We start from the raw sequence: 21,375 nt of genomic DNA on the forward strand, positions 1-21,375 counted from the left end.
CTGGGTCTTCACTGCTTCGCCCTGGCTTCTCTAATTGCAGCACGTGGAGGCTACTCTCTAGGTGCAGTCCACCGGCTTCTCACTGCGCTGGCTTCTGTTGCAGAGCATGGGTTCTAGGGTGCAGGCTCAGTAATTGTGGTGCATGGGTTTGTGTAGCCCCAAGACACGTGCGAATCTCTTGGACCGGGGACTGACCCACGTCTCCTGCATTGGCAGGCAGACTCTAAACCACTGGACCACCAAGGAAGCCCCCCGTGCTGGTTCTGAGGAGTCTTGGGCAGAAGAACAATCACAAGGGGCTTTCCTAGAATACATTACCCTTGCTTAGACTATTTGGAAGGCAAGCTCCGATTCCTGAGAATGTTTCTGAGAGGAGGGAAATCGAGAAACCACTGTTGGCCTGACTTCCCTGAAGTCAGCTCAGCTCAGCTCAGCTGAGGCCTCCATTTCCCCAGAAGCCCTGGTCTCTGGCACAAAACCAAGACCCCGCAGGGGCTGGAGAAGCCCACCTTTGACCTTTTTCAGACAGCTTGGCCCAGAGATACCTCCAAGCTGTCAAACTGTTCACCTGGTTACAACACACCCAGTGTCTCTCGAAGGAACAGACATGAAGCTGCCAGCTCCCTCTCAATGCACGTGAATTTCAGGAGCTCATGAACAGGAGTGATGGACGTTGGCTACAGTGTGGAAGCAGCTACTGTTCGAAGTTGAATATCCTCCTGCTTTATTCATTGCCCTTGGATTAGCCACTAAAAGCTCCCAGACAGCCTGCACCAGAAGTCTGATTCTTCATCAAGTTTCTGGGACCTAGTGTTTGGAGAGTATTTAACAAATCCTTCGCTTTGTTGATTTAACACTTAGAAAGGGAAGTCAGCTGACACCGGAAATGCGAGGGATTAAATGCTGCCTTCCTCAGTTTCCAGGCAGAGTAGGGCATTACGAAGAAAAAGTTTTGTTTTTCTTTATAAAAGTCCAAGGACCAGTATGCCCTTTAGTAAAATCCTTGCTAGCCCTGCAGGAATCAGGGGGTCTAACTCAATGTCGGTGATGCTTAGGAATCGTGAACAAGGCATGAGGGGGTCACAGACAGACAGACCTTGGATGGCGTGGCTCTGCCCCGATTCCTTTCCTAGACTGGTGTGGGCTTTGGGTTTCAAGCTCTGTTATACTTCTTAGTGGTCATGTATCCTCAAGTGAATTAACTTTTCTGAATCTCAGCTTTACGCACTACAAAAAAACAACACTAAATTGCACCCAAAACTCCAAGGAGGCTATTGATTTTTGTAAACTTCAGTTGATTCTCAGATTTATATTCAGGAGCAAACCACACTAAAGTATTGAAGGCATTTGATGAGGAGGAGTAAGGTAAGTCATGCTATGAGAACTTTCCTGGTGGTCCAGTGGTTAAGAATCTACCTGGAGACAGGTGGACACAGGTTCGACCCCTGGTCTGAGAAGATCCCAAATGCCATGGAGCGACAAGGCTGGCATGACACAACTTCTGAGCCCAGGTGCCCTAGAGTCTGTGCTCCACAAGAGAAGCCACGGCAACGCAAAGCCCACGCACTGCGGCAAGAGCATAAACCGACGCTCATCCCAACTAGAAAAAGCCTGTGCAGCAATAAAGACCCAGCACAGCCAAAAATACAAAGTAAATAAACAAGATTAATATTAAAACAAACAAAAAAAGAAGTGCTGTGAGTTTGTAAAACAATTTAATTTGACTTTAGCCTCAGGGCTCATTAATAAAAGAGAGGCAAGGCTAAATTACTTGGGCGGGGGGCGGGGGGTGTCTAGTGGGTGAATATGTGTTGTATGTCTTAAGCTTATTCCAGTTTGAAGTTGGAGGGAGGGGACCCTCCTATCCTTCTTCACTGAAGGCGAGCTTTCTCTCTACTGTAATTTGCCAATTTAGTGGCATGCTGAGGATGGCAAAGAATCTGCCCGCAATGCAGGAGACCCGGGTTCCACCCCTGGGTCAGGAAGGTCCCCTGGAGAAAGGAATGGCAACCCACTCCAGGATTCTTGCCTGGAAAATTTCATGGACAGAGGAGCCTGGAGGACTACATTCTCAGGGTTGCAAAGAGTCAGAGACACGACAGAGCAACTAACAGTTGAGAATGGATGGTATAAAGATCTGACCCGTGATGAAAGCAGGTAAAGAGAAAACATTTTAAAGTTCTTTACCATTTCCCCTGATTTTCAGTGAAAGGGTTATGGGTGGTTTCTCTTTTCTTCCTGGTGTTCATTGTTCTTTCCTACGATGAGATCCTCCCCCTTCCGGGGCACAGAGCCCGATGGGCGCATTTCCCAGCATCCCTGCTGATGGTTACATGCAGCCAGTGGATAGAGCTCCCAGGCTGCTGGAGCTGGTACCTGTCGGCAAGAGGAAGGGCTACAGGGTGGGCTCGCCCATTAGGTGAGTGGAAAGGTGGAAATCCAACCCATCAACCAGAGAAGCTTTGGAACGTGCAGGCAATCTGAGACCACCTGGACTCCAAGCACTGTCATGGCGAGGGTGGTACAAGCGTCCCCAGCAGCTAGAGGGGAAGGATCTGTGCAAGAACATTTGAATCAGGCAGCTCTGGCCAAAAACCCGGGCTCAGCCACCTTCTAGCTCCATCTGCTACTGAACTTCCACAGCCCCCGGCTTCCTCCTCTGTGAAATCAGAACAATATCGCCAATACGAGGTTGCTGTAAAGCCCAAGTATAATAAAGCCTGGGAGGCTGGGAGCCGTAATTAATGAAGCCCACACACCCTCGAGCCTGTGCTCCTCAACGAGAAGACATCATGATGAGAAACCTGAGTGCCGTAACGAAGAGAAGCCCCCACTTGCCGCAACTAGAGAAAGCCTGCACAAAGCAATCAAGACCCAGTGCAGCCAAAAATACATTAAATAAGTGAATAATCCTTTTTAAAAAGAGAAGAGAAAAGAGGCAAAGAGGGAGCAGCTAAGATGCACTGCTTTGGAATCCTTGGGAAAGCCAAGGAGATATAAATCAGTTCTCCTTCTCACTCCATATCTAGATCCTGATGTTTTCTTTCATTTTCCGTAAGTATGTTAGAACATTTCCTCCCCTGCTTGTTTTCACTCTAACCTGTCCTTTACTGCTAGTGACTCTGAAGTGGGGAGTAATACGTTCACCAAAACTCACGTGGACGGTACCCTCTTAACTAGGCAAAGTCTTGGCACAGCGTGGGGATGATGAAGTGGATTTCAGAATACGGAGAAGTGCCAGCTGGCAGGATGCTTTCATTAGCCTCGTATTTCCCATGCAGATATCCACCCTGAAACTGTACAGCGCAGAGAAGCAGGCGTGCAAACACAGCAGAGCTTTGCTTCCTGGGACTCCTGCAGGGCGAGGGGTGGGAGTACAGACAGCATCACGTGCTGCCCACCCGCCATCCGTGGAAGAATCTATAGAAGCAGCTCAGAAATCTCACCACCAGAGAACTCAAGCTGCACCCTTCTCTAAAGATGCACATTGAGCTTCAGCATAAAGCATCGAGTTTGACAATGAATAGGAGGACCTGAGTTAAGCTCGAGTTAAGATTTAAGTCTCTGCCCTGGTCAATACTCTGCAACTCTTAAATAAGCATGAACTTTAGACACACGCAGGAAGAGACTAGACTGGAAACGGGATGAACTCCCTCACTAGCTTGGTTTTAAAGATGTTGTCTGGCTTTTTTGTACCTGTACAGGACAGAAGTAAACCAGGTCAGGGTTTCTGAAGAAGCCAAGCTTCCTTCCGAAGAAACCACTCCAAGGGGAATTGCTGTGATGCCTGTGATCAATCTAGTGTCTTCACTGAAATCTTAACCCCTTATTTAGGCTCTTTTAATCCCAAACACCAGAACACTGTTGACAAAACAGAAAAGAAACTGAAGAAATGTTAATTGAAACAATACTATGTTTTTTATATTCCAAACTAAAATGGATAATACAGCACTTTAAAGGAGACGAGGTAAATCAGGACCCATTCTGGGTGTGAGGACAACCACTGCGGCTTTCAGAAAGCAATGCGACATGCACAGAATTAGCTCAGAGTCTTCACCACCTGAGGTCGTAAACCAACCTTTGACAACCCCTCTCAAGGATAAAATTAGCTTTCAGAAAATTCTCTCTGCACCAAGATATTCAACCAGTATTATTTAGAGGCACCCAAAAATAGAAACCACTTACATTTCTGACAGGAGGAAACAATCAAGTGAGTTATGGGAAACCCACACAATCAAAAGAAGAACGTTGCAGTATAATAGGTTTGTAGTAAGACACAGAAGAGGGCGGCAGAGGATGAGATGGCCGGATGGCATCACTGATGCAATGGACATGAACCTGGGCAAACTTCAGGAGATGGGGAGGGGCAGGGAGGCCTGGAGTGCTGCAGTCCACGGGGTCGCAAAGAACCGGACGCGACTGGGCGACTGAACAACAACATGGATAGATTTTTGTTATGATATTAAGAGATAAAGGTCACCAAATTATATATAGAAAGAATAATCACAACTCCAAAAAACACTGTGTGTGTGTTAGTCCCTCGGTTGTGTCCGAGGCTTTGCGACCCCATGGACTGTAGCCTGCCGGGCTCCTCTGTCCATGGGATTCTCCAGGCAGGAATACTGGAGTGGGTAGCCATTCCCTTCTTCAGAGGATCTTCCCAACTCAGGGATCGAACCCACATCTCCTGCACTGCAGGCAGATTCTTTACCGCCTGAGCCACCAGGGAAGCCCTCTAAAAACAGCACCAGCAGTTATCTTTGTGGGTGTGTTCCTGGACCAGTACTTGGGGTCTGGAAGGCACAAAATGTCCAGGGACAGGGTGCCCGGAAGGCAAGGGATGCAGGTTCTGACCCAGGTGAGATGAGGGGTAGGGTGTTCCCGTCATCCAGTTTTCAGATCTCAGTTCTACTTTAGGTTAAATACATTTAGCAAAAATCTCCAAGAGGGCAGCAACTGACTTGTGGCAGCCTGTGGCCGTCACTCAGCACTTCCTCCTGAGAAGCAAGGATAAATTTAGTTTTTGGATTCCTCGGAGTTACACTGGCCCACGGCCCAAAACAAAACCAAAGAGAAAGTGTTCTACCCTGAATCCAACTGTCTTGGGGACCATCTCTAACTAAAATATTCCTCAGTTACAAAATGATCACTGACCAATGGGCTGGCAGAAGCCTCTATAAAATTAGCTTATTTAAAATTTGATGGATCAGTCCTTTGTCTAATATTCCTGTACTCTCCATGAAGTCCATTAAAACAAACCAAACTCCAGAGAAGTCATAAATCATACTCAACTTTTTCATTACATCCGATAATAAATAACCCTCAGTCTCTTTCCAGAATCTAATTTTAGGATAATAAAAACATAAGTCTGCAGAAAACTGAAGTTTCTAAGTTTAATAGTTGTTTCTGAACAGCTTATAAGAGAAAAACAAATTCTAAAGAGTTTTAACTCTAATCTAAGGAAACCAGGGCTCAGCTAAACCCAGATGGATAAGCTAGGTAACTTTTTCTGTCATGAGAAAAAGCAAAGATAAAAGGAATTAAATGAAGCATTCTCTAAGGCCTTTCGTAGCTCTGGCATCTACCAGACTGAAATATCAGGAGTGAAATTTCAGGCCTGCTGAGCAGTAACCAGGGTGGCAAGGTAAGTCTACTGAAAGTTTCACACACACATTATCTCAATAACTGTCACCAAAACCTACTCTGGAAGGCATTGTTATTCCCATTTTACAGATAAAGAAGCTGAGGTTTAGTGAGACTACTGAAAGACAGTGTTACTCACTCAGTCGTGTCCTACTCTTTGTGACCCCGTGGGCTACAGCCGACCAGGCTCCTCTGTCCATGGAATTCTCCAGGCAAGAATACTGGAGTGGGTAGCCTTTTCCTTCTCTAGGGGATCTTCCCGACCCAGGGATCAAACCTGGGTCTTCTGCTTTGTAAGCAGATTCCTTACCATCTGAGCCACCAGGGAAGCCCTTAGTGAGATTAGGTAACGTGCAAAGGTCAAAAGGGGGGTAAAGGTCTGAAGCCCCAGCTCAGGTCAGGCTGTTTTTAACACAGGAAGTCCAAGGCAGCTGCACTCCACATGCACTTGGCCTTATTTCATGGACTTGGTTCCACATTTCAGCTCCTGGTCCTGTCTGACAGTTGGGCTGATCACGAGTTTCTGAGCCACTGCCCCACCAGTCAGTCTTGCAGAGCCCCCGTTCGCACCTTCCTTCCAGGTGGAATGCCTGCCGTCTCCAAACTCCATCTGGCTCTCCCACTGTTCCTGGGAGCCAAGAGCTCTGACATCACAGCATTGGGGCAGCTGGAGGGGGCTGGCACCTAACTGCGTCTCCAACAACCGAGAGTGCGTGAACTACTTCATAAGATACTCAGTCTGAAACACATTTCTAAATTATGTTCAGTCCCTGCAAGTTTCCAAAAAATTTTATGAAGTCCTGATACAACTCTCATATCACGAAACCCAAAACTGAAATGAGATGAGGAAAATTAATCTTCCAAGTGAGGAAACAGCCACCTTTCTGCCTTGAGTCTATGCCAATCAATCACGAAAGCTTTTCAGAAATGGAGGATGGGTGGAGGCTGAACGGAGATGCTTGTGATCTTCACAGGCGTATTGCTGCCACATGGCATGGCTGTCCGCTCAGTCACACACCTGTGAAGGCTGAAAATATGGAAACGGAAGGAGAGGAAGGGCGGGGAGATGGCCAGCGACCAGCTCTGGGCCCCCGGGAGCGGGTGTGAGGGGCATGCATCACCAGTTGGCGCCAGACACAAAAAGGAGAGCTCTGTTCAGTTTAGAAACCACCTCCTTCCAAGTCCTACCGTCACCACGGCAACCCGGTCAGGACAGCGGTCTCACCACCCTGCCCACCTCTTTCCCTCCCACTCCGGCCGTGACAGAGCCGCTGGGCCAAGGAACCCAGCCCAAGGGGACCCTCAGCAGGCGGCTGCTGGTGTCGACTCCATCTACCCACTGTGTGACCTTGGGAAAGGAACTTGTCACCTCTGAGCCTCAGTTTCCGTATCTGTTTAATGGAGGCAATAATCCCGCCTCCAGGATTGCTGCCCCAGGAGATGCAGCAGCCAGCTCAGGCCACGGAGGGGCTTCTGCGTGCCTGTGTAACCAGGCTGCTGGTCACACGCCCCCTCCTTCAGCCGCTTCCCGCCCCCCAGCCCCAAACCAGCTACCATCATTTCTTACTAAACTTTCTGCTTGTGGCTCTCACGAGTCATTCCTGTTGCTTGTTTTCATGAGATTTTCCTCATTTGCCCTTCTTTTTCAGACATCCACACGATCCAGAATGACTCTGAGACAAAAGTAGGCATGTAAGACCCCAAAAAGTCCATTCACCAGTTTTAATGAAGTTATTGTGTCTCTGTTCCTGACCGAAGGAAGGTAGTTTCAGAGCCGTCAGTTCTGAGGCTCTCTTCATGATGATGGATGCGTGCTAACTTGCTTCAGTCATGTCCTTCTCTTTGCGACCCTCTGGTCTGTAGCCCAGCAGGCTCCTCTATCCATGGGATTCTCCAGGAGAGAATACCGGGGTGGGTTGCCATGCCCTCCTCCAGGGGATCTTCCCGACCCAGAGATCGAACCGATGTCTCTCATGTCACCTGCACTGGCAGGCAGGTTCTGCAGCAATATACCACCTGGGAAGCCCATAATGATGGGTAACACCTGTCAGTTCCCATAGAGACTGAATTAAAGAAACGAGTTGAGGAAGAGTATGGAGGGCCTCATAAAAACTAAAGGTAGAGTTGCTATCTGATCCAGCAATCCCACCCCTGGGCATATAACCAGAGAAAACTATGATTTGAAAAGACGTGCACCCCTATGCTCACAGCGGTACTGTTCACAAAAGCACTGTTCACCTAATGTCTGTCAACAGACAGTGGCCAGAGATGTGTACATACATACAAGGGGAAAACAAGCCCAGGAGCTGACTGTGGCTCAGATCGTGAGCTCCTTATTCCCAAATTCAGACTTAAATTGAAAAAAGTAGGGAATACCACTAGATCATTCAGATATGACCTAAATCAAATCCCTTACCATTACACAGTGGAAGTGCCAAATAGATTCAAGGGATTAGATCTGACAGACAGAGTGCCTGAAGACTATGGTCAGAGGTTCGGAACACTGTACAGGAGGTGGTGATCAAAACCATCCCCACGAAAAGGAAGGCAAAATGGCTGTCTGGGGAGGCCTTACAAATAGCTGAGAAAAGAACAGAAAGGAAAGGCAAAGGAGAAAAGGAAAGATATATCCATCTGAATGCAGAGTTTCAAAGACTATCAAGGAGAGATAAGAAAGCCTTCCTCAGCCATCAATGCAAAGAAACAGTGGAAAGCAACAGAATGGGAAAGACTAGAGATCTCTTCAAGAAAACTGAAGACACCAAGGGTATATTTCATGCAAAGATGGGCACAATAAAGGACAGAAACTGTATGGACCTAACAGAAGCAGAAGATATCAAGAAGAGGTGGCAAGAATACACAGAAGAACTGTACATAAACATCTTGATTACCCAGATAACCACAATGGTGTGATCACTTACCTAGAGCCAGACATCCTGAAGTGTGAAGTCAAGTGGCCCTTAGGAAGCATCACTACTAACAAAGCTAGTGGAGGTGATGGAATTCCAGCTGAGCTATTTCAAATCCTAAACAATGATGCTGTCAAAGTGCTGCACTCAATACGCCAGCAAATTTGGAAAATTCACCAGTGGCCACAGGACTGGAAAAGGTCAGTTTTCATTCCAATCCTAAAGAAAGGCAATGCCAAAGAATGTTCAAACTACTGCACAATTGCACTCGTCACACACTCTAGCAAAGTAATGCTCAAAATTCTTCAAGCCAGCCTTCAACAACACGTGAACCGAGAACTTCCAGATATTCAACCTGAATTTAGAAAAGGGAGAGAAACCAGAGATTAAATTGCCAACATCCACTGGATCATCGGAAAAGCAAGAGAGTTGCAGAAAAAAACATCTACTTTTGCTTTATTGACTATGTTAAAGCCTTTGACTGTGTGGATCCCAACAAACTGTGGAAAATTCTTAAAGAGACGGGAATACCAGACCACCTTACCTGCCTCCTGAGAAATCTGTATGCAGGTCAGGAAGCAACAGTTAGAACCGGACATGGAACAACGGACTGGTTCCAAATTGGGAAAGGAGTACGTCAAGACTGTATATTGTCACCCTGTTTATTTAACTTATATGCAGAGTACATCATGAGAAATGATGGGCTAGATAAATCACAGTTGGAATCATGATTGCTGGGAGAAATGTCAATAACCTCAGATATGCAGATGACACCACACTTACGGCAGAAAGTGAAGAGGAAGTAAGAGCCTCTTGATGAAAATGAAAGAGGAGAGTGAAAAAGCTGGCTTAAAACTCAGTGTTCAAGAAACTAAGATCATTGCATCCGGTCCCATCATTTCATGGCAAATAGATGGGGAAACAATGGAAACAGTGACAGACTTTACTTTCTTGGGTTCCAAAATCAGTACAGATGGTGACTGCAGCCATGAAATCAAAAGATCCTTGCTCCTTGGAAGAAAAGCTATGACAAACCTAGACAGCATACTGAAAAGCAGAGATGTTACTTTTCTGACAAAGGTCCATATAGTCAAAGCTATAGTTTTTCCAGTAGTCATGTATGGATCTGAGAGTTGGACCATAAGGAAAGCTGAGGACCAAAGAATTGATGCTTCTGAACTGTGGTGTTGGAGAAGACTTTTGAGAGTCCCTTGGATGGCAAGGAGATCAAACTAATCCATCCTAAAGGAAATCAGTCCTGAATATTCATTGAAACAACTGATGCTGGAGCTCCAATATTTGGCCACCTGATGTGAAGAACTGACTCATTAGACAAGACCCTGATGGTGGGAAAGATTGAAGGCAGGAGAAGGGGATGACAGAGGATGAGATGGTTGGATGGCATCACCAACTCAATGGACATGAGTTTGTGCCAGCCTTGGGAGCTGGTGATGGACAGGGAAGCCTGCTGTGCTGCAGTCCATGGGGTCGCAACGAGTCAGACATGGCTGAGCAACTGAACTGAACTGATATAATGGAATACTACTCAGCCATTAAAAGGAGTGAAATAATGCCATTTGCAACAAAAAGGATGTACCTAGAGATGATCAGACCAAGGGAAGTCAGAGAGAGAAAGACACATACCAGATGCTATCGCCTGTATGCAGAATCTAAGCGGTGACACAGATGAACATCTCTGGGAAACAGAAACAGACGCACGGCCACAGAGAACAGACTTGGGGTTGCCAGGGGGTCGGGAGGAGGGGGAGTGGGGAAGGATGGGCTGGGAGTTTGGGGTTGGCAGATGCAAACTGTCTTGTACAGGATGGATAAACGAGGTCCTCCTGTACAGCACAGGGAACTAGATTCAATATCCTGTGATAAACCAAAATGGGGAAGAACATAAAAAAGCACGTATGTACATGTATAACCGAACCACCTCACGCTGCAGTAGAAATGAACACAGCATTGTGAATCAACTATACTGCCATAAGATAAATTGAAAAGAAATGAGTTGAACATACAATAAAGATGAACCTTTTTCTAACCTCGTGGAGGAGAAATAAAAACTGGCATTGACAAGACCCAGACCCTCATCACTTTGCTGCCCTGTGAATAAACCAGTTATTTCCCTGACCTCAGAGAGCCTTACAATAAAGAGCTGAGGACACAGCTCTGGCCAGACAAGATGGACGATGTAAAGGATAAGCAGATACAAGCTGTGTCTGCATCACCAAGGGAGCAGATTGGGGTGGGCAATGTGAACCCGGAGCTGGTTACTATCGCAGACAGACACGTGCTTGGGTCCCCAGCAAATCACAGCACCTCCATTTTTTTTCCCATTAAATCTGCTCTTCAATATTTCAGAATGAACTGAAAACCAATAAAAATAAAAGCCTTTAAAATTAAAGACTTGTAAGACTTCCCTGGTGGTCCACTGGCTGAGACTTCAAGCTCCCAAAGCTGGGGGCCCAGGTTTGATTCCTGGCCTGGGAACCAGGTCCCCCATGCCGGAACTAAAAGATCCCCCATGCCAAAACTAAGACCCAGTGCAGCCAAATAAATTAATCAGTAAAAATATGTATAGAAATAAACATTAAATGAAATAAAGGCTTACAGCAAGTTCCAAACTTTGTTGGAAATTTCCTTACACTTATAACTTTCATGTTCAATATGTATTGCAGGAAGGGTTACAACTTTAACCTTTCTAGTACTGAGAAGCTCTAACCTTTAAGCAGGCCCCCATATGGACACACGACCGCACGTGGTCTGTGGGTGGCCAGGTCAGGACACTGTGGGGATGCCACCAAACAGACACAACCAAGCACAGCCTCTGGCATCGTTTTCCAGGAAAGATGAGACTATGGCCCAAATCCCTCCACTCCATCTGGCCTAGCCTGCCTGGTCTGTCTGGGCCACCGGCTTCAGCAGGAGCAGTAACTCTTCATCATCACGCACACGCTGAAACACCGCCCATGGCCACATGAGCAGGGCTTGCTACCAGCAGAGGTCCCCAGAGAGTGGCCATCTCAGAAAGCCAAGCAGATGTGTCGTGACAGTAGCCAGAGCTTGAAAACCAGGTCACAAAACCACGAGGGCATGGGAAGCTATGGTGCAGTCGCTAAATCGTGTCCAACTCGTGGGACCCCATGGACTGTAACCCATCAGGCTCCTCTGTCCATGGGATTCTCCAGGCAAGAATACTGGAGTGGGTTGCCATTTCCTTCTTGAGGGGAATCTTCCAACCTAGGGATCGAACCCATGTCTCCTGCATTGCAGGTGGCCTCCTGACTGTTGAACCACCAGGGAAGCCCACGGGAAGCTATGCATGGCAGTTAAAGGTGCAAATGCAAGTCAAGGGTATTAAATGTCCGGGAAGGTACTCTGCACTGGGACACGGCCACTGGACTAGGGCTCTCCTTGGGAACCCAGAAATGGTGACTCTACTAGTGATCAAAGAAACAAATGCGGAAGTGGAGGCAGCAGGATTGAGTCAGGGGGCTGAGTCTGACCCCTGAGCATCTATCTTTGTGTCCATATCACCTTGGTGACTTGGCCTCTAGAAATCTCACCTCCCTCCTCTGTTAACGGGAGAATCTGGCAGACACACTGGACCCAAACGAGTGGTGGGAGACTTCAAAGACATAAGGACATGCAGGGGTTCTCCTGGGGGTGCTTAGGTACCTGCAGCCACTCTTGATGTTATGGCTCAGAAAATGGGAAATGGGGCCATTCAGCCAGGCGCCCTCAGCTGGAACGCTTCTGATTTATGGAAGTCCACATGGCCTTCATACCCTGGGTCCTTACCAGAGAGTAGGGTTAGGAAGAAGCACCCTGCTGACTCTGTCATGACCAGCAGAGATCTCTCTGTAGGTGGGGCCTCGGAAGAGCTAACTTGAGGGAGGGGAAGTCAACAAAAAGAAAGAAAAGAAATCTTGGCCTTCTTTTTCTTCTGCATCATAGACACTAGCAAACGGGCTCTTTCTCTCAGCGGGCCCCTCTCCATCGTCATTAAGCACACCTGACCCTCGAGTTCTTGGAGACTGTGCTGTCGCCCACCCTGCTCTGGTAGGGAGTGTGGGGTGGTGGGTGATCGAAAAGGCTGGATTTTAAATCTTCCATTTCTCTGATTTTCATAGAGGGATGTCAATGAGCCCAGGCAATTCTTCTGACTTGATTCATGCATAATGGACCCGAAGTGAGACTTACTAGAAAACAAATGCACTTAAGACGCTTTCCTGACATGAATCATTTATTGAAGTCAGAATTGCTGGCTGTGAGCGCCCAAAATAAGTTGACTTACAGTATCCTTGTTTCTCAATAGATCTGAAATACGACCACAGAATATTGAAGTACTCAGCGGTGAATGATGCTTTTGGGGTCATTACGGACTGGCTGTTCCTCGAAAAGTTTCATTAATAACAGCAATGACAAAACACAGAGCAGGGCCCTGTCTCTCTCCTCTTCTTTTTCTACGTTCTTCAGTCACAAAGCTCAGGAGCAGAGGATGAGCAGTGAAAGCAGTGACTTTCTTTCCAGCGTCTGTTAAGCAGCATCTGGACAGGTTTTCTGGGATTCAGGCAAGCATTCATTCATCCAGTAACAACTTAATTCATTCATTAGATCATCTGTCCACCAAGCTATCCATTCATCCATACACCAAAAATTCATTGCTTCATTTTTATTGTTATGGCTTTGTTTACATCACTGCATTAGACTTCTGAAAGCAAGTACAGCGGATTCTTACAGAGCCCTGCTCCATGTTTTATGTGGGTCAGTATCATGGTGACTGCAACCATGAAATTAAAAGACGCTTGCTCCTTGGAAGAAAAGCTATGACCAACCTAGACAGCATATTAAAAAGCAGAGACATTACTTGCCAACAAAGGTCTGTCTAGTCACAGCTACGGTTTTTCCAGTAGTCATGTATGGATATGAGTTGGACTCTAAAGAAAGCTGAGCACCGAAGAATTGATGCTTTTGAACTGTGGTGTTGGAGGAGACTCTTGAGAGTTCCTTGGACTGCAAGGAGATCCAACCAGTCCATTCTAAAGGAGATCAGTCCTGGGTGTTCTTTGGAAGGACTGATGCTGAAGCTGAAACTCCAAAACTTTGGCCACCTGATGTGAAGAACTGACTCATTGGAAATGACACTGATGCTGGGAAAGACTGAAGGCAGGAGAAGGGGATGAGAGAGGATGAGATGGTTGGATGGCATCACTGACTCGATGCACATGAGTTTGAGTAGGCTCCAGGAGTTGGTGACGGACAGGCAGGCCTGGCGTGCTGCAGTCCAGGGGGTCGCAAAGAATCAGACATGACTGAGCGACTAAACTGACTGACCAGGTTAAATAAACTAAAGCACTTACTGAGTAATTATTTCTAGGCCTTGGATGAATCCCCACTCTTGCACTTCTTACAAAATAAATAGATGCTTAGTAGATGTTGGTTCAACCAAAATCTCTAGATGATCTAATTTGATTTAGTCTCCATACCAATAACCCTGAATTGTCAAAAACAATGTACCAAAGGATAGCAGAAATGAGAAAGTCCTATGTTTCTTTCCCATTACCATAAGAGTAGAGCCGATGACCCAACAATTTATTCTCCCTACAGAAGCCATGCAGATAAACCCACAGAATTTCTTTCTAAACCATTATATCCTGTAACCAAGCATAGAATCCTCTTCTTCTAGAACACTGAAATTGCATGAAGCAATGTACCAAATTGACAAGAAAATAACTAAAATGAAAGCAAATTACCTACTTAAACCCCAGTAGGGGAGTTCAGATGTTGGTTGAGAAGAGTTGACTCTTTTTAAGCAAAGAATCTTCTATTAAAATAAAATCTGATAAAACTAAAGGAAATTACTCTCACTGAGTAAGCCACTTAAGTCATGAAATTTTTTAAAGGCAATTTCTCCCATTATAACAGTACTTCACATTCATTATAAAAAAATCTGTAGTTCTGAAAGGTAAAACCTTTACCACCTGTCACAGCTATTGACGTTTTGGGTTTACTTTCTCCTAGTCCTTGGTGAATGCACTGGCTTTTTTTTTTCTCTGCTAGATAAAACCGTTGCAGAGGCTTTTAGTTTTTAAATATAGCTGAGGTCTTAACATTAAATCAATTTTATATGCCCTTTTATTAACCTTCAGTGAGATCATTTTCAATGTCCTTATCACAATACACATAATCTAGTAGCTGCACTGGACATATCATAATTGTTAATTTATCACCTCATTGTTGTTTTATTTACTGTTCTTTTGTCTTTTTATTAGTAAGTAACAAAGAAAGCTGGGCATCAAAGAATTGATGCTTTTGAACGGTGTTGGAGAAGACTCTTGAGGGTCCCTTGGACTGCAAGGAGATCAAACCAGTCAATGATAAAAAGTCAGTCCTGAGTATTCATTGGAAGGACTGATGCTGAAGCTGAAGCTCCAATACTTTGGCCACTTGATGCAAAGAAATGACTCATTGGAAAAGACCCTGTAGCTGGGAAAGATTGAAGGTGGGAGGAGAAGGGGACAACAGAGGATGAGATGGTTGGATGGCATCACGGACTCAATGGACATGAGTTTGAGCAAACTCCGGGAGTTGGTGATGGACAGGGAGGCCTGCCGTGCTGCGGTCCATGGGGTCGCAGAGAGTCGAACACGACTGAGAGACAGAACTGAACTGAATGAACATACCAATTATTTAATAGCAAGTCCAGTTATAAAGTTTTTTTTCCCCTGAATTTTGGATAATTTCTTTAGAATAAATTCCTAGACACAGGATTTCCGGGCTCAAGGAACAAACATCTAATGGCATCTGGTGAATTTTGCCAAACTGATTTCCAAAAAGTTAATAGTTATTTATGTTCTTACCAACAATTTACAAAAGTACCCATTCCACCACGTTTGTCAACAATAAGAATTCTCATTTAAAAGCAATAAAAACCAGACTAACATTTCATGCTTTAAAAGTTACGTCTCACCGTTTTAATGTGTATTTTGGGGGCCACAAGTGAAGTGGATTTTTTATTCATCTATCTCTTGTATGTTGACTTGCACGAGCTCGTCATATATTAAACAGAACACACATCTTACCCCTTTCATGTAGAGTGACCAATTTTCCAGTCCAAAAGGTCAAAGTCAAAGCAATTCACTGACTCTTTGAGATCCCAGGCTCTGTAGCCCACCAGGCTCCTCTGTCCATGGAGTTCTCCAGGCAAGAATACTGGAGCGGTTGCCATTCCCTTCTCCAGGGGATCTTCTCAACCCAGGGACTGAACCTGAGTCTCCCACACTGCAGACAGATTCTTTACCATCTGAGTCACCAGGGAAGCCCGGTATTTTGGCTTATTAGAGCCTTATATTATTATGGAGTAAGAACTGGGATTTCTTTCAGAAAGTTTAAGCTTAGAAAGGCCTTCCTTCCACCCTTAATTCTTGTCCTGCAGAGAACTGACACACATTTGCTTGTTTCACCTCATTTTTCCACGATTAACTTTATATCTTTTAACTCTTAGACCTGACGTTTATTTTTGGCTATGATGCTCCGTTAGAATCTAAATGGGCTTATTTTCAAATCTTTAGTGAGCTGTATCCAAGGCATTTACTCAGAGATCCTTCCCTCCTTCATTAATTCACACTACAATTGCATACATTAAATACCATAAACAGAAGAAATGAACCGTAGGGATCAATACACTAACCGTTCGTTAAACAGATGAAGCACTGGCAGTGACCAGCCCCACCCCTCGGGCAGGAGGGACGAAGCTCTGAGCATTCTTCCTCCCCTTGTGGCTTGCCTTCCTGCCCACCTAACATCTCCTCCCTTTGTTCTTATCACTTAGCCGCTCAGCCATGTCCAACTCTTTGTGGCCCCATCAACTGTAGCCCGCCAGGCTCCTCTGTCCAAGGGATTTCCCAGGTAAGAATACTGGAGTGGGTTACCATTTCCATCACTTCATCTCTTAGAGACAGTAAAACATTACGTTGCACGACAGATCAGCGTTCCCCGAGCACTGGTTAAATGTCTGTAGCAAATCAGGAAGCCAGACCTTAGAACTCCATTCACGCCAACATAATCTCAGATAGGAATGAGGGAAACCAAGCTGGACGTGGAAGCCACTTCCTGGGCTGTACTCTTCCCATTCGAAGACCAGAATGATTCTTGATACTTCTAAGGGGACTACTAGTTCTGACGCTGTACCAGTCTACCCATGGGAGGGTTTGTGCAGGAGAAAAAAGAAAAGCAGACAGGAAAAGTACTTCAGAGTTTTAAAAGGGGTTCCTCACCAACAAGTGATTGGGGAATGGAAGTCAGAGCAGGGAGGACGCTTAGGCTGCCTTCACTGTGCATCTTGGGGCTTCCCTGGTGGCTCAGACAGTAAAAAATCTGCCTGCCATGCTGGAGACTCGGGTTCAATCCTTGGTCAGGAAGATCCCCTGGAAGAGGGCATGGCAACTCAAATCCAGTATCCTTGCCTGGAGAATCCCATGGACAGAGGAGCCTGGCGGGCTACAGTCCGTGGGGTTGCAAAGAGTCAGACACGACGAATAACTTGACATTTCACTTTCATGGTGCATCTCAGGAACCCAGAGCAAGAATTCCACAAGAAAACAGAAACGGATTCACAGACTTAGAGAAGGAGCTTGTGGCTGCCCAAGGGAAGGATGGACAACGGGACAGTTAGGGAGCTTGGGGTGGACGTGTACACACTGCTATATTTAAAATGGATCAACAACAAGGACCTACTGTATAGCACAGAGAACTCTGCTCAATGTTAAGTGGTGGGGAGGGGAGTTTGGGGGAGAGCGGACGCATGTACATGTATGGCTGAGGCCCTTCGCTCTCCGCCTGAAACTGTCACAACACTGTGTGCTAATTGGCTCTACCTCAATACAAAATAAAAAGTATAAAAAATAAAAAGAGAATTTCACAGGAATAGAGAGGATGGCAAAGCCTCACGAGGCCCCTGAAACACTTTCTGCTAAGGGACCAACAGCCTAGAACACAGGGATACTGCAGGAAGCCCAGGACACAGTGGGGACTGAGTTCTGGAAACAAGGATGAAGAGAATCCTTTCCAACCCAGAGGTATGTTTGGTATTTTTGGCAATAGTATATAAAAGCTCCAGTTGCAAATTCCCTAACTCCTCAATGGATTGTTTGTGTGCTAGCTAAACCAGACTTGAACTTCTCTGCTTTTAGGTTCTGAGTGCCTCCAGTATCACAGACCAAATATATCATAAGTGAACGAGAAATAATTGCGACCCCATGGACTACACAGTCCCTGGAATTCTCCAGGCCAGAACACTGGAGTGGGCAGCCTCTCCCTTCTCGAGGGGATCTTCCCAACCCAGGGATCGAACCCAGGTCTCCCACGCTGCAGGCGGATTCTTCACCAGCTGAGCCACCAGGGAAGCCCAGAAATAAGTATGAACAATTACAAATGAATAATAGAAAATAATTATAAGATATTAACAGGAAGCCCCAGCAGTTACTACTTCCAAAAATTATTTCTGAAAAAAATTAATTGGAACAGGAAGTCTTGGGAGGGTCAGGACAAACAATGAGGGAAGTATATTTAATGACGAAAAGGTTTTTACAATATACAGAGTCAGTTAAAACATGCACCCTATGACATAAATTGTAAAGCCAAAACCCCCAGTGCATCTCTGTGCTTCAGAAGTATAGTAGTTGGTTGATAAGTCAAACATTTTTCTAATATCAGAAATATTTCAAATACACAAAACATTTTACTACATTGATATTTAGCCACATTTACTTCACTTTTTTAGGAAGTAAGACATAGATATTGAAGCCACCTCTGCCATTTGAGCTTGAAATGAGTGTTTCCATCAGTGTTCTTATTCTTTTACTGTATATGAATTACAACATATAAATTTTGTGTTGTAAAGATGTATGGGATTTCCTTTCTATACTCAACACTTCAGTTTTTAAAATGTTATGCATCCAGTTTAGTCATTTCAATTGTGCAAGAATATTCTTTTGTACACCTACACATGGAAAATTAATCTATTACCACATGGATGGACATTCGGGTCTTTCCAGTTGTTTTCTCTAACACAGTGCATGAATGAGCACTGGGATTGGAATTGCTGCGTCATTCTGATGCGACTGACGTCCTTGAGCTTCGCTGTGTGTGTGTGTTAGTCACTCGGTCGTGTCCGACTCTGTGACCCCATGGACTGTGGCCCACCAGGCTCCTCTGTCCATGGAATTCTCCAGGCAAGAATACTGGAGTGGGTTGCCATTCCCTCCTCCGGGGAATCTTCCCGACCCAGGGGTTGAACCCAGGTTTTCTGCATTGTAGGCAGATTCTTTACCATCTGAGCCATCAGGGAAGCCCCTCAGCTTCATTACTGCTGCTGCTGCTGCTAAGTCACTTCAGTCGTGTCCGACTCTGTGCGACCCCATAGACGACAGCCCACCAGGCTCCGCCGTTCCTGGGATTCTTTAGGTATTAACAAATATTAACAAATTTCTTTTCAAAATGGTTGGACAAATAATATTCTGGGAAGATGTTTGGGGCTAGAGAGAATGGGAAATAAGACTTCTGCTTTATGTTTTCCTGTATATTCCAACTATTCAACCAACAGTATTAACCACTTGGGTAATATATTAAAGTTAAAAAAAAAAGTTCAAATTTTTATGCTACATTTTCAGATTACTTACGCATGTTGACACAAGCTGCTTGATACAGCCCTCTGACACTGCTCTCTGATTTCTTAGTGTACCCATTTTACACATAAGGAATGGAGGCTTAGGAGAGCTGTATGACTTGTTTTGTTTGGTCAGTAAACTGCCCCATACCTTCTCTGAGCCTCAGTTTCCTCTTTATCTCTTCCACTGGCCTACCCCACAAATCTACTGGGAGTGGAAAATAAGACCGCTGACTTAAAGTACCAAAAAAACTTTCAAGTGATTTATAAATATATATAATCCACTGGCTATTTTTTCACGATTATGTTCTTTACATCTCTGTCCCTCTTCTGTACCTAGTAAGAAATAACTAAGTACCTAGGAATATGGGGGAAAGTACTTTCTTACAAAACCTCAGGTACCATTTCAACTGGCCCTTCCCACGGAAAGAAGTATGCATTAGCCAGTGGTTTATGGCTAGGAGACTAACCAACTCCCTGATCCTCGGTCTGAGCTTTATTCTGATCGGAACTTAACTTTGAAAGATGAGGAAATAGCGGCTCAAATGACAGAACAGAAAATGGCTTCAGAACTAAAAGCAAGTGCTTTCTGGTCTCGGACAACACTCTGCAGACAGCTTCCTAGTTTCTAAGAAAGCAAACCCTGGCAGAGCAGAGAGCTCGGGAAACACAACAGCGGGACTCAAAGAGCTAGTGCCCAAGAACTGTTGAGGAAAAGGCAGAAACTGCTGCACGCACGCAGCGAACCATCTGCACTGTCTGAGGGCAGTACGGGGCCAGCTGCCCTGCACAGCAATTACATTTTCCACAATACCCCATGCAAGCGCCAGGACATGAGCGGAGCCCTTGGGACAGTCACTTCTTCATTCCTTTCCTGTGCTATTTCACAGATCAAGTTTTCGTGCAGTAATTCCATGGTAACAATTTGACGTGGATCTAAATACCAAAGGGACTGGGATTCAAAAATCTGAGATATCTTTGCAAAGTAGCATGCTTCCTTAGCTTCGGAGAAAACTTGAGGAAGTGAAGGGAAAACACCCAGCTCTAGTCCCTCAGATGTTAAACTGATCTGCCATAGGACCCAGAAATTCCACTCATAGGTAAAAGCAAGCAATCGAACAGGGGTCTCCTGCATTGCAGGCAGATTCTTTACCAGCTGAGCCACCAGGGAAGCCCAATGAAAACGTTAAGTCCTCGGAAAAAAAAACCTCCAGTGACCATCAACTGACACACAGATAAACAAGAGATTGACCTGTGGCTCCTCCACAATGGAATACTGTTGTTGTTTAAGCTGAGTCCCACTCTTCTGCGACCCCACAGACTGTAGCCGCCAGGCTCCTCTATCCATGGGATTCTCCAGGCAAGAACACTGGAGTGGGTTGCCATTTCCTCCTCCAGGGGATCTTCCCGACCCAGGGATCGAACCTGTGTCTCCTGCATTGGTATGAGAATTCTTTACCACTGAGCCACCTTGGGAAGTCCACAATATTATTCAGTTACAGAGAAAAGAATAACTATTGATACATGTTACAACACGGATGAACTTCAAAACCATTACACTAAATGAAAGAGAAGGCCTTACACATTGTGTGAGTTTGTTTATATGAAATAGCCAGAAAAAGCAAATTTACAGAGACAAAAAGTAGCCTAATGACTGTCCAGGGCTGGAGGGCACAGGGGCATAGGGAACGCCCATGGCAAAGGGGTTTTTTTTGAGATGACGAAAATGTTCGTCATTTTCGTGGTGAGGGTTGGTGGTGGTGGTGGTTGCACAACTCTGAGTATCTTACAATATATTGCAAGCCACTGAATCATACACTTAAAATGGATAACTTTTATGGCATGTGAATTACCACCATTGTTTAAAAACACAAGACAAACCCTGGCCCTACAGAAGACAACACCTAAGCACAGCCAGCTTTCAGTCCACGTGCGATGTACACACGCATGTCCCAGTACTGTTTGAATGAAGGACCAAATGGGACCGGGGGAAGGTCTAGCCTGCAGGAAAAAGGCACTTCCCCTTCAGTAGGGAAAGATGGCCCTGTTGGCTGATGCCACAGTGCCAGTCCGAGTGCTGCTGGGGTGTAAAGGGGGTCCTCCTACACTGGTGTGATCTTTGTGAGCCTGGGCCACAAATGAGGGAGG

General features: G+C 45.5%; 1 protein-coding gene across 3 annotated transcripts in view; it reads right to left on the minus strand.

Annotated features, from left to right (window-relative positions):
- AGPAT4 (1-acylglycerol-3-phosphate O-acyltransferase 4) overlaps window positions 1–21,375 on the minus strand; it is a 135,632-nt gene that overhangs the window by 85,531 nt on the left and 28,726 nt on the right. Inside the window, exon 1 of one of the 3 annotated variants that reach the window (XM_061428490.1) lies at window positions 15,644–16,906. The exons of the other annotated variants lie outside the window; for them this stretch is intronic. The gene's annotated coding sequence lies outside the window, so the exon portion shown is untranslated. Of the gene's footprint in view, window positions 1–15,643; window positions 16,907–21,375 lie in introns of those variants that run through there. 3 annotated transcript variants of the gene reach the window in all.

The sequence above is a fragment of the Bos javanicus genome, chromosome 9 (genome assembly GCF_032452875.1).
Source record: "Bos javanicus breed banteng chromosome 9, ARS-OSU_banteng_1.0, whole genome shotgun sequence".
NCBI lineage: Eukaryota > Metazoa > Chordata > Mammalia > Artiodactyla > Bovidae > Bos > Bos javanicus.